Source organism: Trachypithecus francoisi, unplaced genomic scaffold, assembly GCF_009764315.1.
Source record: "Trachypithecus francoisi isolate TF-2019V2 unplaced genomic scaffold, Tfra_2.0 Lachesis_group5, whole genome shotgun sequence".
Classification (NCBI taxonomy): Eukaryota; Metazoa; Chordata; class Mammalia; order Primates; family Cercopithecidae; genus Trachypithecus; species Trachypithecus francoisi.
Window position 1 is genome coordinate 29,061,265 of NW_022681470.1, and position 15,053 is coordinate 29,076,317.

At 34.6% G+C, this 15,053-nt stretch overlaps 1 protein-coding gene across 8 annotated transcripts in view; it reads left to right on the top strand.

Moving 5' to 3' along the window:
- DNM3 (dynamin 3) overlaps positions 1-15,053 on the top strand; it is a 589,217-nt gene that overhangs the window by 492,136 nt on the left and 82,028 nt on the right. The gene's annotated exons all lie outside the window — the stretch shown is intronic.

Below are 15,053 nucleotides of genomic sequence, written 5' to 3' on the forward strand. Positions count from 1 at the left end.
TTCCAAAAGATTAGAACTATTTCTCACTTATATTAGAAATATAATAGTAATGTAGTTTGAGAAGATGGTCTGACATTTAGCTGGGTGATTTGTTTTCTCATTTTTTCTATGGAGATATATTAGTGCTTCATCCTACCAGGTGGCCCACTTAAAATGGGCCTCATTGAATACAATAAGAATTGAAAAGAATCTGTTATATAAGAGTTGGCCGGCATATTCAAACCAGCTGGAATTCATTAAAATTTCTGTTCGTAAGCCATACATATAGAATGTAAAACAAATGTGGGAAATCTTTTGCAGTTTAATTTGATGGAATGTGCTATTATGGGATAAGTTGACATAGATGGTTGGTATTGAAAATGTGTTGCTTTATAAATTTATATCTTGATATAACTGCTTATAACCCAAGTAATAACATTTAATAAAGTTAAAGTATTACCAGAAAAGCACAAGACAGGCATTTGTGAAGGAGCAAAGAGGTGAACTCAGCCGACTTCTAGTATGAATTTTAAAAACAGCAGGTAACTTTTGAAATTGATTAAAGATTTCTTCCACAAAGTAATGGCTGATATTTATAACTACCACTCTTTGAAAAGACATTTGGAAAAAATATAAAAACAATATTTTTAGTTCTTATACCATAAAATATATTTCAATTATTGAATAGTGCGTATGTCTAATCCTGGTCATTTGTATTGCACCGAGTCTCTGTCTGAAATTTCTTTTTCTGCATTTCTTTTTCTTCTTCTTCTTTTTTTTTTTTTTTGAGACAGCGTCTCGCTCTGTCACCCAGGCTGGAGTGCAGTGGCGCAATCTTGGCTCACTGCAAGCTCCACCTCCCAGGTTCACGCCATTCTCCTGCCTCAGCCTCCCGAGTAGCTGGGACTAAAGGCGCCTGTCACCATGCCCTGATAATTTTTTGTACTTTTAGTAGAGACGAGGTTTCACCATGTTTGCCAGGATAGTCTCCATCTCCCGACCTCATGATCCACCCGCCTCGGCCTCCCAAAGTGCTGGGATTACAGGCGTGAGCCACCGTGCCCGGCCTGTGCTGCATTTCTTATTTGCAAGCAAAACAAAACAAAACTTTAAAAAGTACCCTGGACTAATTGTGAGTGCACTAATAGGGAGCCTGTGCATGCTGAAGACCAGGGAGCCAGCTGTTGACATTTGGGGGAGGTGCTAACTCTCAGACCACTCAAGAAGCATTTAGGATTTGTCTCTTTCACTAGTGGATTCACTGATGAGTTAAGAATGTTTGTAAAATTTATCCCCCCCCCCACACACACACACAAACCCACTTCTCCTTACCAGAAGCCATCCATTTGTTGTGTCCTATTTGATTAAGTTTTTCTGGATAAAATATTCAGTTTAATACAGTTTACTGATTTTCGAGTCACTAAATACAATGAGAAAATTCAAAAATTTTAAATTACGGTTCATTAAGGGTTTCCCTAGGATGATGCAGAAGGCTCTTCAGGTTCTCCAGGTGCCCTCAGTTACCATCTGTAGCTGAACACTTGCGCGTGTGCTGTGAGGACAGCTTTGGGTGCTAGTTAGAGGGCTAATGTTAGTTGAAGGGTATCAAAGATACAAGCACTTACTGTTCTGATTTTGAATTAAAGAGTGAGTACTTTGGAGGTGCTGGTATTTATTGCCCCATGCCTTACTTTTAATTGTTATGAATAAGTGATAGTTTGTGGAAAATATAATGCTTATACTTTTTAAATATCATTATACTGACCATAGACTCTGGCACACACAAACACACACACACACACACACTCTTCAAATCACAAACAGCACATCTGCATGTTATTTTCCTGTAGCTTAGAATTTCAGTATAAATGGAAAACACTGGAATACAAGCTGTGCTGTCTCCGGAGTATAGATCTGGATTCTTCAAAAGGAGAATATGAGATTCCTTTTTCCTCCCATGCTGGAATGCTTGTTCTGAGTTGTCCCCAAGGCAACATACCTGAATTGTTGCCTGCCATATACGTGAGCCAGCTGTAAAGTGTGACTCATTTTAGACTTGCAAAGGCTAATTGTTTATCTAGTGCATGGTATTTTATTATTTATTGCTATTAAACAGACTCTAAATAAAATGAGGTCTGCTCAAACTAATGTTTTTTTAGATGAGCAGGATAGATTCATCTTTCCACATACATGAAGTGTAGTGCACACACATGTGCACACATACATATAACCTGGGGTATATGGAACAATCCTGCTGTTTGTTTTCTCAATGACAGCCAAATTGATCTGCTTCATTCATCTTTAAACTATATTTAAAGTTAGGGAGCTAATCCTCTAAACTCCAAGAAAACTAACTTCTACAGTAGATGTGCATTTAGATTCACATTATGAATGCTTGATGGAACAAAACATCTAGGTTCACATTCTTCCTGTACAATCATATGTATGTTGTTATTTCTCCTTGAAAAGCAAATTTTCCTTTTGTGAGGAGATCACAGTTGCTCAGGAAAAATTTTCCTTCCAGGCCTATTACTTATTTTTCCCTTTGAAAATGTTTTCCTGTTGGCATAGTGACTTCCTAAATTGCTCAGGGTAGAGTCTATCTCCTCCTAAGATGGGCTTCCCTGGACCACAGATTCCAAGTCAATGTCTTCACTAGAAAGACCAGAATCCAGGACACCCTGAGTCAGCTCTGGGAATGTGAACAAATATATACAGAAAAAGGGAGGTTATTTTGTTTTTTAAACTTGTTTCTTGAGTACAAATGTAAATCAGAATGTTATTTTCAGAATGGAAACCTTAGGTAAAGAATTAATCTCCATGTTGTGTCTTAGAGACAAGCCATTTGATTTCCTTCTTGAATGTGATGGCTTCTCTTGGTGGACAATTTTAGATATTTAATAGACTTTTAATTTAATTTTTTATTAAATACTTGGAGTTTCAATTAAATATTTTTGATACTAAATTAGGCAAGTTAAAGGTAGAAAAAATCTTAACATGTAAGGAATAAAAATATACCAAAAGCCCTAAAATTTTTTAATGATGTTGGTATAGATACACAAATGAAAACTAAAACGAATCCTAGATTCAGAAATCAATGCTTCAGAAAGTTTCAGGTTACAAGGAAAAGCCACATGTAACCTTGTGCCTTATGAATCTTTTGTTGCTTTTAAAAAAGAAATGTATAATCACTTAACTTCAGTATTGTTAAACTAAAGGACTCTTATATTTTCCCCCACAGAATTTAAGGCTGACTGTATTGCTTAGAGAGAAGGATCATTTTAAAGAAGAAATAGAACAGAAACATGCTAAAACAGAACTTTAAAATTACTAATTAAATTCTAGTTAGGCTAAAAGCAAAAATTTTATACACATCGGAGGGCCTTGATATTTAGGAAAAGAAGAATGAAAGGAAAATCAGATGAAGAACTGTTTTTACAACATTTAAGGAACACTTTGTCTAGTGATTTCCTAACACGTTCAGCAAGGCCAGTGGACAAGGTCAGCCTTCATTCGTAGGAAAAGTGGTTATCACTGGGAGTGATTATTTTGGTGATCCATTGGATTCTAGCACTCATTTGCAAAGATAAAATTTACCAAATCAAATGGTACCAAAGTATATATATATTGAAGAGCACAGATATTAAATCCATATTAATTAGTTATGCCTCTTTACACCAAACCCTCAACTCCTAAATTATTGTCCTTGGTCGTGTGTGAGAGAATATAGATAGCCACTGAAAACTCATCCTCACAGTGTGAAAATGTCTTTCTGATGATGTGTGTTATAATCATGGTGAATGAAACGAGCAGAGAATACAGTGTCACATTGTACATTTTCTTTGTATTATTTAAAATGCATGACCAAAAGTCAGAACACTCTAAGCAATTTAGGTATGGTCAGTTCAATTATTTTATTTCAATAATGTTTGTGCTTTCCCTGATTTTCTCAGGAAAGTTTAGCCAATACATGCCCTGGGGTCTAAGGAACAGCCCCCACCCCCGCCACCTGGTTGACTAAATTTATGCATAACCCAATAAGGACATCATTAGAGTTAAAAGAAAGGATGAAAATTCCCTAGCCTCGAAGTGTTATTTTAGTTCCATGTGAATATAAAAAAAAAAATTGTCTCTCAATCATTGCATCATCAATAAACCTTTGCTTCTGTTTTTGGCAAATCAACCTTAAAAGAGCATTGTTAAAGCCTTATTTTTGAATCTCCTCACTTTAATAGTAACCTGTTGGCAGAAGGGACAGTTTAATTGAGGGTAGAAAACTTCTAGAAGCAAATTGGAATCTATATTATGTTCCCAGATGTATTGATCATGCTAAATAGACTCTGTAGAGAAGCAAGAATTGATCTGCTGCTACTTAGAAAGCTTATAGTAGGTGATAGGGTCATTAGGGCTTGTTTATATATTTTTATTTTCTCTGTTGGGTCGAAAATGAAGTGATGTCTCTCTAGTTAATAGGAAATAATATTTAGGACTTCATAGCTATTTCGACATATTTGCTCTCACATATTGTCACACCCCGGTATTGTAGACATCTCCTTTCTGCATGCTTCATGATATTTTTAATGGAACTGGTTTAACACTGCTCCAAAACAGAAGTCATTCATACCTGTTTTGAAAGCATGATATCTGGATAAAGAAAATGTGGCACATATGCACCATGGAATAGTATGCAGCCACAAAAAAGAATGAGATCACGTCCTTCACAGCAATATGGATGGAGCTGGAGGCCATTATTCTAAGTGAATTAATGCAGGAACAGAAAACCAAATACAAAATACAATATGTTCTCACTTGTAAGTGGGAGCTGAACATTAAGATCACATGGACACAAAGAAGGGAGCAACAGACACCAGGGCCTACTTGAGAGTAGAGTGTGAGAGGAGGGAGAAGATCAAAAAATTTCCTATCAGGTACTATGGTTATTACCTGGGTGATGAAATAATCTGCACACCAAACCCTGTGACATGCAATTAACCTGTATAACAAACCTGCATATCTACCCCCGAGCCTAAAATAAAAGTTAAACAAAAAGAAAACATGTTATCATGAAGTTGCATTTATTTATTTATTTATTTATTTATTTATTTATTTATTTATAGAGACAGGGTCTCACTATGTTGCCCAGGCTGGTCTTGGACTCCTGGGCTCAAGCAATCCTCCTGCCTCAGCCTCCCAAAGTGCTGGGATTACAGGTGTGACTCATCGTGCCTGGCTGATTTTAAACATTACCTTGTGATAAGCATTGTTTGAAATTTAAACCCTTACAGAGTATTTGTATTAAAAAGTAAGAATTTGTGTTTTTGTTTTTAATGTTAATGTGGTGATGGTAGTGTATGGTAAAGTGACTCAGAATCATTACAGTAGGGAGGGTTTAAAAGCCTTCTATCTATCTTTGGCAGATCAACTGAGCAAAAACCAAGATAAAAAAGGATATGAATGGTATAAGAAATAAGTTAGATTCAAAAGATATATACGTGCATATTTAAAGGATATATAAATATTGAATGTCTGGTAAAATACAGAAAACTAGAGCTGTATAGAAAATTTTAAATGTAAAAACCTATCTATTTACAAGTGAAAAAATACATTCTAAAATAGATCCAATGGAAATTACTATTTAACTTACAGACTATTTGGAATATAATAATAGTGAAAACACTATACAGGATACAACCAATACTATACAAAGAGAAAAATTAATTTGAAAATGAATTATTTGTTTAATGGAAGTCAATAAAATTAGAAGATTGGAAAGAGAGCAACTGCAGCCTGATGAAAGAAAGAAATTCATTAAGTAAAAATTAATGAATTAAAAAATAGCAAAAGAAAAATAAGAAAGCTTAAACTACATACAAATTTAAAGGTTTTGTATACGACAGTAGAGTTAAAAGGCAAAGGACAAACTAGTAAAATACTTGAAGCATATATAACAAAGGATTGAATATTCTCAGAGTAGAATTATTCCTATTCAGTTTATTTAAAAAGCTAAAACAAAAAAGCAAAACAAAGCAAAGAACACTACCTACTTGGAAAAAAGGAAGGGGGCCAAATCAATAGAGCATTCATTTAGAAGCCCTCCCAGCCCCTGCAAAAGCACTAATTAATATATGACAAAAAGGTTCAATTTCACCAGGAACCAAGAAGTGTAAATTAAAACAGCCAGCCAAACATCATGATTGGGCTTCCAGATAAGGAGATATGAGAAAGAAGGTCGTGTGGTAGGTGGTAATGAGGAAGCAGTCCTCCTTGTATACTACACTTGTTGCCGACTCTGTGTGTAGCCTCCCTGGAGGCCAGCTTGAGAATCTGCATTAAATGCCTTGGTTAGGTTCAAACCTTATGGCTCAACAATTCCACTCTTCAAAGTTTATTTTTATCAAATGATTCCATAATTGTTCAAAGAAATTTGTTCAAAGATGATTTTGAAACATTGTTCTTAATTACCAATGTTTTAAAACAGCATTAATATCCATCATAGAAAATGGTTGAATAGAATATGGTATATTAATTCAACAAAATGCTATGAAGCAAAGCATTTTTATCTTTAAAAATATAAAGATATATATATAGAGAGAGAGAAATTTTCATAATAAATTAACGAAATATTGTGCATGCCATAGGTAGCATAATTCCATTTTACTTAAAAAATTTTACATCGGATGAGATATATACATATAGTTTGCACATAGAAAACTACCTGTTGTGTACTACGCTCACTACCAGGGTACAAAACATCCATGTAACAAACCTGCACATATACCCCATGTATCTAAAATAAAAGTTGAAATTTTAAAAATAAAGAAATTCTGGTGCAGAATTTACGCCAAAATTTTAACAGCACAGGCCATTTTAATTTGTGATCCTGTGTTGTTTTCTAATTTTTATGTGATAACCATCTTTTGTATAACTTTCAAAAAAAAGTTTTGAAATACACAAAAATATGAAAAAGAGGAAGATACTTAAATGGAAGATGGTGAGACAGAAAGAAAAGTATAAAATGGTGAAAACAGAGTATCTAGGAGGAGAAATAGGTACCATAAAAGAAATAGATTAAACTTTAAAAGAAGATCGATTAACTTTTATATGAATGTCAAAGATACGTGTGGAAATTAACTTTAAAGTGGAAACTAAGCGTCTGAGACTCTACAAGCTTGACATAATTATGTAATCAGGTTTATTATGATTATTTTTATTGTGATTATACAGATTTTGTTACTTCTTTTCCCTTTACTCTGCCTGTGCAAATATGTTTTTTCCTCACTGAATTGCATATTGTTGAAGGACCATGTTAGGAGTCTCCAAATGCTCACATTCCCTCATTCATTACCTATTGCTTTCAATCGTGTCTTTCTTTCAAATGCTCAAATTCCATGAGATGAAGCCTCCCCATCTTCCTGGACCAATCGTTCTCCCTTAATTTCCACTTTCCTACCTGTCAGCACTGTTGCCTACTATGTCTGTGTTGTGTGTAATGTACAAATACTGCATACTGTCTTAAGATTATCAATGAGCCATTTCATGACCTAATTTCTGGCTCTTGATTTTTCTGCTGTTTTAAAAATCTCATTGAGGTTTAAAGATAACATATAATATTAGGCTAGCAGAATAATTATGTAAAATTTAAATTTAAAAGTCAATTCATTTGCCTTGAACGCATTTATTTATATAATTAAATGTATACTCTTAATGTTGAAAAGCAGGATGACAATTGAAATACCAAGATCAGAGTTAGAGTCCCACTAAGAAATGCTCCCTTTAGGAAAAACAATTTCTTTTGGTTTCACCCATGAGCAGCACTTAGTATACGTTTGCTAGGCATCCCACCAGACACCTCCAGTGAAACAAGAGCAGAAACGCTTAGGGGTATAAAGGGTCTGATTCCTATGTAGTGTATTTATGCACAAAGAGATTAAGGCTGATAGTAGTAAAAGCCAGTGACTTCATCTGACTCTAAAGAATAAACAGGGTTTAGAAACAAATTAAAATTAAAGAAAACATTTTGAATACATATAACAGAAAAAAAGTTACTGTTTTATTATTGTCAAAGTTTAATGGGTTCTTACAAATTAATAAGGAAAGAAAAAACGGGGAAGTGGTGTTTAGATGGCAAGTCAGAAGGCTGCTGTGTCAGTTCAGGAGAGAGATGATGATGGCTTGGGTTAGGGCCACAGCAGTGGAAATAGTGGGAAGCAGTTGAATTCAGTATGTATTTTGTAGAGCCAATCTTTTGAATTACTGATGGATTTGATATGAAAAAATGAGAGAAAGGGCAAAATAAAAAAAAAAAAGATTATTGGGTCTTAGACAAGGGGTATGTGTTAGTGCCATTTAGTAAAGTAAGGAAAGGAGAAAGTGGAATGGAACATTTAGTTTTAACCATGCTAAAGTTTGGGATGCCTAGTACACATGAGTTTCTAGTCAGGATAGAGTAAGCTATAATGCTGTAACAAACAACTCCTCAAATCTCAGTAGCCTCAAACTACAAGATTTATTTCTTGCTCAAGCTGCATATTCATCTAAACATTCATCATCAAGTTGGCTGGGGCTCTTCTTTTTCACTTTTTTCTGGAGACGGAGTCTCACTCTGTCACTGAGGCTGGAGTACAGTAGTGTGAGTTCAGCTCACTGCAACCTCTGCCTTCTGAGGTAAAGCAATTCTCCTGCCTCGCATCCTGATTAGCTGGGACTACAGACGCACGATGCCACACACAGCTAATGTTTTGTATTTTAATACAGATGGGATTTCACTGTGTTGTCCAGGCTAGTCTTGAACTCCTGAGCTCAGGCAATCGCCCACCTTGGCCTCCCAAAGTGCTAGGATTACAGGCGTGAGCCACTGTGCCCAGCCAGCTGGGACTTTTCTCTTTGTTATTCTCACTACAGGACCCAGGCCAGTAGGATTATTGCCTATCACTACGGCAGACAAAATGAATGAGTAGAGAATCACACACTGGCTGTTAATGCTTCAAACTGAAAGTAACATGTTATTTCCATACTCCTTTCATTGTCTAAGGCAAGCCACATGGCTACACCTAAATTCAAATGGACAGGAATTACAATCCTACTAAGTGCCTTGAAGGAGAACCAGATATTTGGATGACTATCTCACTATCCAAATGGCGACATCTTCTAGGCAATTACATATGTAAATCTAGAGTTCAAGGAAGGTGTTTGCAGACAGAGATTTAGAAGTTGTTAGGTATTTAAAATCTTGGCACGTAGGAAGAAAGTCCAGAAACTGAAAACAGAGAGCTGAGGACAAAATATCTATCCCTTAAAAATATATTAGAAGACGAGAAACCAGCAAAACAGGCTGAAAACAAACAGGGGTGTGTGTGTATGTTTGTGTATGTGTATGTGTACAAGTGTTTCTGTATTTATGTGAGCATATAAACAGGCATAAAAATGGGTTTGAAGAATTCGGGATTATTGTGAATTTTTTAGACACTCATTTGTTAATTTATTTGTTACTGCATCCATGTATTATTAATTGGAAATCTAATAAGAAAAAATTGTTATACTAAAAGTGTGTGGGAGAAGGTGGAGGGGGAGCAGCAACATTTAAGTAGACTGAACAAGTGAGTATGAGGCACTTGTAGGAAGCTAGAAGACCAGGTGAGCATATGCCTAGACCCAGTTAGTAATGATTATAATTGCATAGAAGCCATACACCTGCACATTAAAATTAAGCAATCTGAATAGATGGAGCAGGCAGACAAATATCCCAGAACAAAACCAAAAATAAGTCACTTATGTAGGACCCTATTTTTTTAAGGAAACTATAAGCAAAGAACTAGCACATTTTAACTTAAAACTATAGTTTTTTTCTAAAGCATTTTCATTTTGTTTGTCATGCCTCAACTTGATGCATATTATCTTAATTCAGAGGTAAAAACGATTTTTTTAAATTATTGGAATTTGCAGAATCTGGTAAACAAAGTTGTAAAAAAAAATAGTATTTAAATAAGGGTTTAGAAAATACATTCAGTTGCATCCCAACTAACTGAGTTATCCCTAAATTAGAATAGGCTAATATTGTTTAGGGATATCTAACTGTGAAACAAAAGGATATTAAAGACCAACTTTGCATAATGACAACACACATTCTTCAACATAAAATATTATTGACTATGAATTGAAGAAAAGTTCTGATTGAGACATTTTAATTTTCTTCTTTCAAGTAATTAGCCATTAGTATCATAAATTTTCTCATTTTGTATCACAAGGACTTTAAAGAGAACTGGTGACACTTCTAGGGATTAGGCCAAAAATAAAATTTTTAACTAAAGATCAAAGAGCAAAATAGAGCGTTAAGAAAGGATCAGCTTTTTGAAATATTTCTATCACTGCAATTAACCTCTCAGGTAAGAAACTGAAAAGATATATAGATGCACCTTGACTTATGATGCAGTTACTGCCCAACAAACCCATTGTAAGTAGGAGAGTGTACTGAATGGATATCACTTTTACACCATCTTAAAGTCAAAAAATTTTAAGTGGAGGCATCATAAATTGGAGACTGTCTATATATTATTTCCACATAGACCAGTGATTCTCAACCAGGGGTGACTTTTCTCTCCAGGGAACTTCTGGTAATGTCTGAAGACATTTTTGATTGTCAGACTGGGGAGTTAGAACTGGCATTTAGTGGGTTGAAGCCAGAGGTGACGCTCAACATCCTTTGATGCACAGGACATTCTCTACAACAAAGAATTATCCCATCAAATGTGTCAATAGTGTCAAAGTTGATAAACCCTGATCTTACTTAAAATAAGTATACAAGATACTCCTATCCCCAAACAGCCTATGAAGATTTGGACCTGTGTCCTTCATTAACGGATCTCAATTCACTTAGGATTGGATGAAGAATTGGAATCTGTTCAGTCTGCAGACTCTGGCTACGTGCAGTCCACACTTTCCATCATGTTTCAGTAGTAACTGCTTCATATGAAAAGTTTGACTTAGGAAGTATGACAATAACCAAACAGATTTTCATACTTGGGCTTGCCTACTTGGTCAAGGACTGTGCATGTTACAAAGAATTGCCTTTACCCACACTTTTTTGGAAACATATGTCTTTCATTAAATAAAGAAAACTAATTTTTATAAATTTGGGTAACTTTTATGTGCTTCCTCTAAAAGCCTATTTCAAAATTGGAATTCCACTAAAACATAAAAAAGTAAAATATTTCTGTATTTGAGCATGAGAACAAGATACAAAAATAGACTCATTAAGGAACAGTTAAAATCTGAGTCTTTATCAAGAGAAACTTTTCTAATTTTCCAACCTTAAAATCATAATTCTTTCCTTTCCATGTGGCCCAATAACTTGACTCATGGATTGTCAAACAGAAACTTTTTTGACCAGGGTCTGCCAAACAAGATTTTTTTAAAGTCACTTTTATATAGATAAGAGAGTTGAAGCTAGACTCAAAGATACAGCTACCACATCAATTTCAGCCCATTTAGAGGTAGAGTTTTTCAGGAACAAAAGCATAAAGTTTTATACTTTGATTTTCTTCAAATGTGACAAAATTACTGAAATCAATGATAGAAGCCAAGTCTTATGAAAGCTATTAAAAATTTTACATTTCCAATTCATGTGAAGTGCTGAGAGGGTTGTAATTATGATGAATTATGGAGGTATAAAAAGCCTAAAATGCATAATATCATTTATAGAATATAAGACACATGCTTTCATATGTTCATTGCAGCACTATTCACAAATAGAAAGAAGATACGGAATCAACCTAGGTGCCCATAAATGGCATACCACATTTTCTTTATCCATATATGCCATGGAATAATATGCAGCCATAGAAAAAGAGCGGCATCATGTCCTTTGCAGCAACAAGGATGCAGATGGAGGCTCTTATCCTAATCAAATTAACACAGAAATAGAAATCCAAATATCACATGTTCCCACTTATAAGTGGGAGCTAAACACTGAGTACACATGGATATAGAGAAGAGAGCAATAGACACTGGGGACTACTGGAGAGGGGAGGGAAAGAGGGGACGTGGACTGAAAAATTACCTGTTGGGCACTATGCTCATTACCTGGGTGACAGGATCATTTGTACCCCAAACCTCAGCATCACATAATATACTATGTAACAAACCTGCACATTTACCCCCTGAATCCAAAATAAAACTGAAGTTAAAAAGGAGGAAAAGAGAATACAAATATCACATCTGAGAGTGGTAAACATCCAAATTTTAGCTTGAATTCTATTGAATTATAAGAGATGGCATGGTGGTTGTGGTCTAGGAAGAGGTCTTTAATGAAGATATTGTATACAACTGCTTAACAAATAAGAAGACCTCCCAAAGAGCAAAACAACACTGCCCCCCGAAAAACAAAAAGAAAACTAAAGCACAGTATTGAAAGTTTTCGTACCAGTCAGAGAATATTAGGCACAGATTTGGCAGAAAACAGGATTTTCTATGTTGGTAATTTGAGTGATATTCTACTCTCTGTTACATTTATTGGTTTATTATTTATTGGTTTATTGTCTGTCTTCGTAATTGTACTTCAGACTCTGTGAAAACACCGTACCCTTTCTGTTATATAAGTTTTGCTATATAACAAAACTTCTTCTTGTATAATAAGTTTTGTTACATAGCAAAATTTATACTTTTTGTATAAGTTTTGTTAGCTTATTATATCCCTAGTACTTGAATAGGTTGTCCTATTTATTTACTACCTACCATAATAGGTAGTAAATATTTTGAAATGACTCAATAAATGAAGATAAATGATGGAATAAATGAGTTGGAAACTACAAATGTAGGCATAGTTTTGAAGGGCTAGAGTAGGTGGCAGAGCAAAGGAAGGAAAATCAGGGGAAATGTAGGAAAGGAGGAGGAAAAGATAGTGGCATTGAGAGGAGGAATAACTCTGAAATCTTTAGCCATTAACCCAGTCAGCATGATTGACTCACTTCAAGTTACTGTAACCAGTTCTCCAACATACACTGAAATTTTTACATTGCTAGACTATTTACACTCCTCATTCTTTAGGGCTATGCACAATAATGTGCTAATAGAATAAATTACTAGCTTTGTTTTTCAATATGTATTCTTTAAATCTGATTAAGCTTAACTCTCAGCTGTCAACACATTTTATACCATGGGAAAAAGAATGAACTACTTATATTTTAATTTTTTTTTCAAAATAGGGATAACAAGTTTATTATAGAAAGGAAAGCCCTCAGAGCTGCTGTTTCATCACTCTTTCTCTGTGCACTCCCGGGTCAGGCAGTGGTTCTGACCATCCCTTCAGCATATATTTAGGACTTTGCTCTATTAGTTATTTCTTTATTTCCATGCTCTTGGACTTTAGTCTCTCTCTTTCTACTGACTTTTTCTCTTCTTCCAACGAATACATGCACACACACACACACACACACATATATAGGCAGAAGAGAAAAATACATGTGTTTGTATGTATTATATATACATACATAATACATATGTATCTACATATAATATATACACACATTATATGTATCCATATATAATATATAACATATATATGTATATAATATGGTATATGTGAATATTTATGTATATATAATATATATGCACATATTTATGTATATATTATATGTATGCACACATAATATTTAGTATGTATATATAATACATATATAAGCTTTTCTTTTTTCTACTTTTGCTTCCCATTCAAAAAATTGTTTATCTCTTTCTCTTCACCACTAAGTATCTTTAAATTAGCTCACTTTATTTTCACAACAATACAAGAAGGCAAGGGTTCTCAACTAGAGACATTTAGCAATCTCTAAAGACATATTTGATTGTCACAACTGGGTTGGGAGTGCTACTATCTAGTGGGTATAGGCCAGAGATGCTACTAAACACCCTATAAGGCATGGAACAGCCCTCCTCACAAAGAATTATCCTGTCTAAAATGTCAGTAGTACTGCTGTTGAGAATCTCCATTTTAGAGATAAAGAGCATGAAGCCTGGCAAAGTTAGCAAACTGGCCAAAGGTCACACATCTAATAAGTGAAGGCATCAGGATTTGATAAAACCCAGGGTTAAGTCTAGTGTTAATGCACTTTCTAATGTTTATACTCAATTTCAATCTAATTTATTATTGTCTACAAATTGAGGATAAACATCTTTATGCATAATTTCTCATCTACATTTCTGATTATTTCCTTAGGGTAGATTTATAGAAGTGAAAAGTATCACAGGAAATGCATACTTAAAGGTTTTCTATCATTATAAATTATACATATACATTATATAGATAATTTATATCTTACATTTTTAAAAATTATTACTACAAATTATAAAGTTTTTGATTCATGTCATCAGTTTACTTTCCTTAAATCTGGAGCTGGTTCACATCCCTGACATCTTACCTAACTGCAGCCTACAATGACTACTATTGTTTTCTTTTACCTTCTTATTTAATCCTTGACAGTTTGATCATTTGTCTTTTCCTTTAAAAAAAAAAAAATCCCTCCTCTCAGATAATCATCTTCTTTAACTGCAACTGCAAACCTATTGACTCTCTAATTAGAAGGATAAGGGAATGCAGAGTTTTAAAGTGCCAGTCTGAGCTCAAATCCCAGCTCTGCTGCTAACTAGTTAGTTGGGTGACTTTGTGCAAGTGACTCTGATCCTCTATCCTCATTCATTAAATGGAGCTTGATAACAATCTACCTCATGAAGACTAAATGAGTTAATGTTTGTGAAATATGTAGAATAGTGCAAGGAACAAACTTAATTCTCAAAATGTATTGGCCATCTTCCATTATTCCATTATTTTTTGCACTTGTAGGGCACAAAACTTCAGAGGTTATCAAAATTACAGGGACTTGGGAAGGATGTGATTCGAAAGCTGAATTTCTGGTAAACCCAGACTTAGGGCATGATTCTCACTATTACATCAATGTGCTTCACAGTAAAACCAAAGGCTATGGGTTTAAAAATCCTCCTCAATGGTAACGGAAGGAAAATAGTCATAGCTTTTGTAATTTACACTCTGGCTGCTGTTAGTACCTAGCGCAGTAATTTCAAAACTT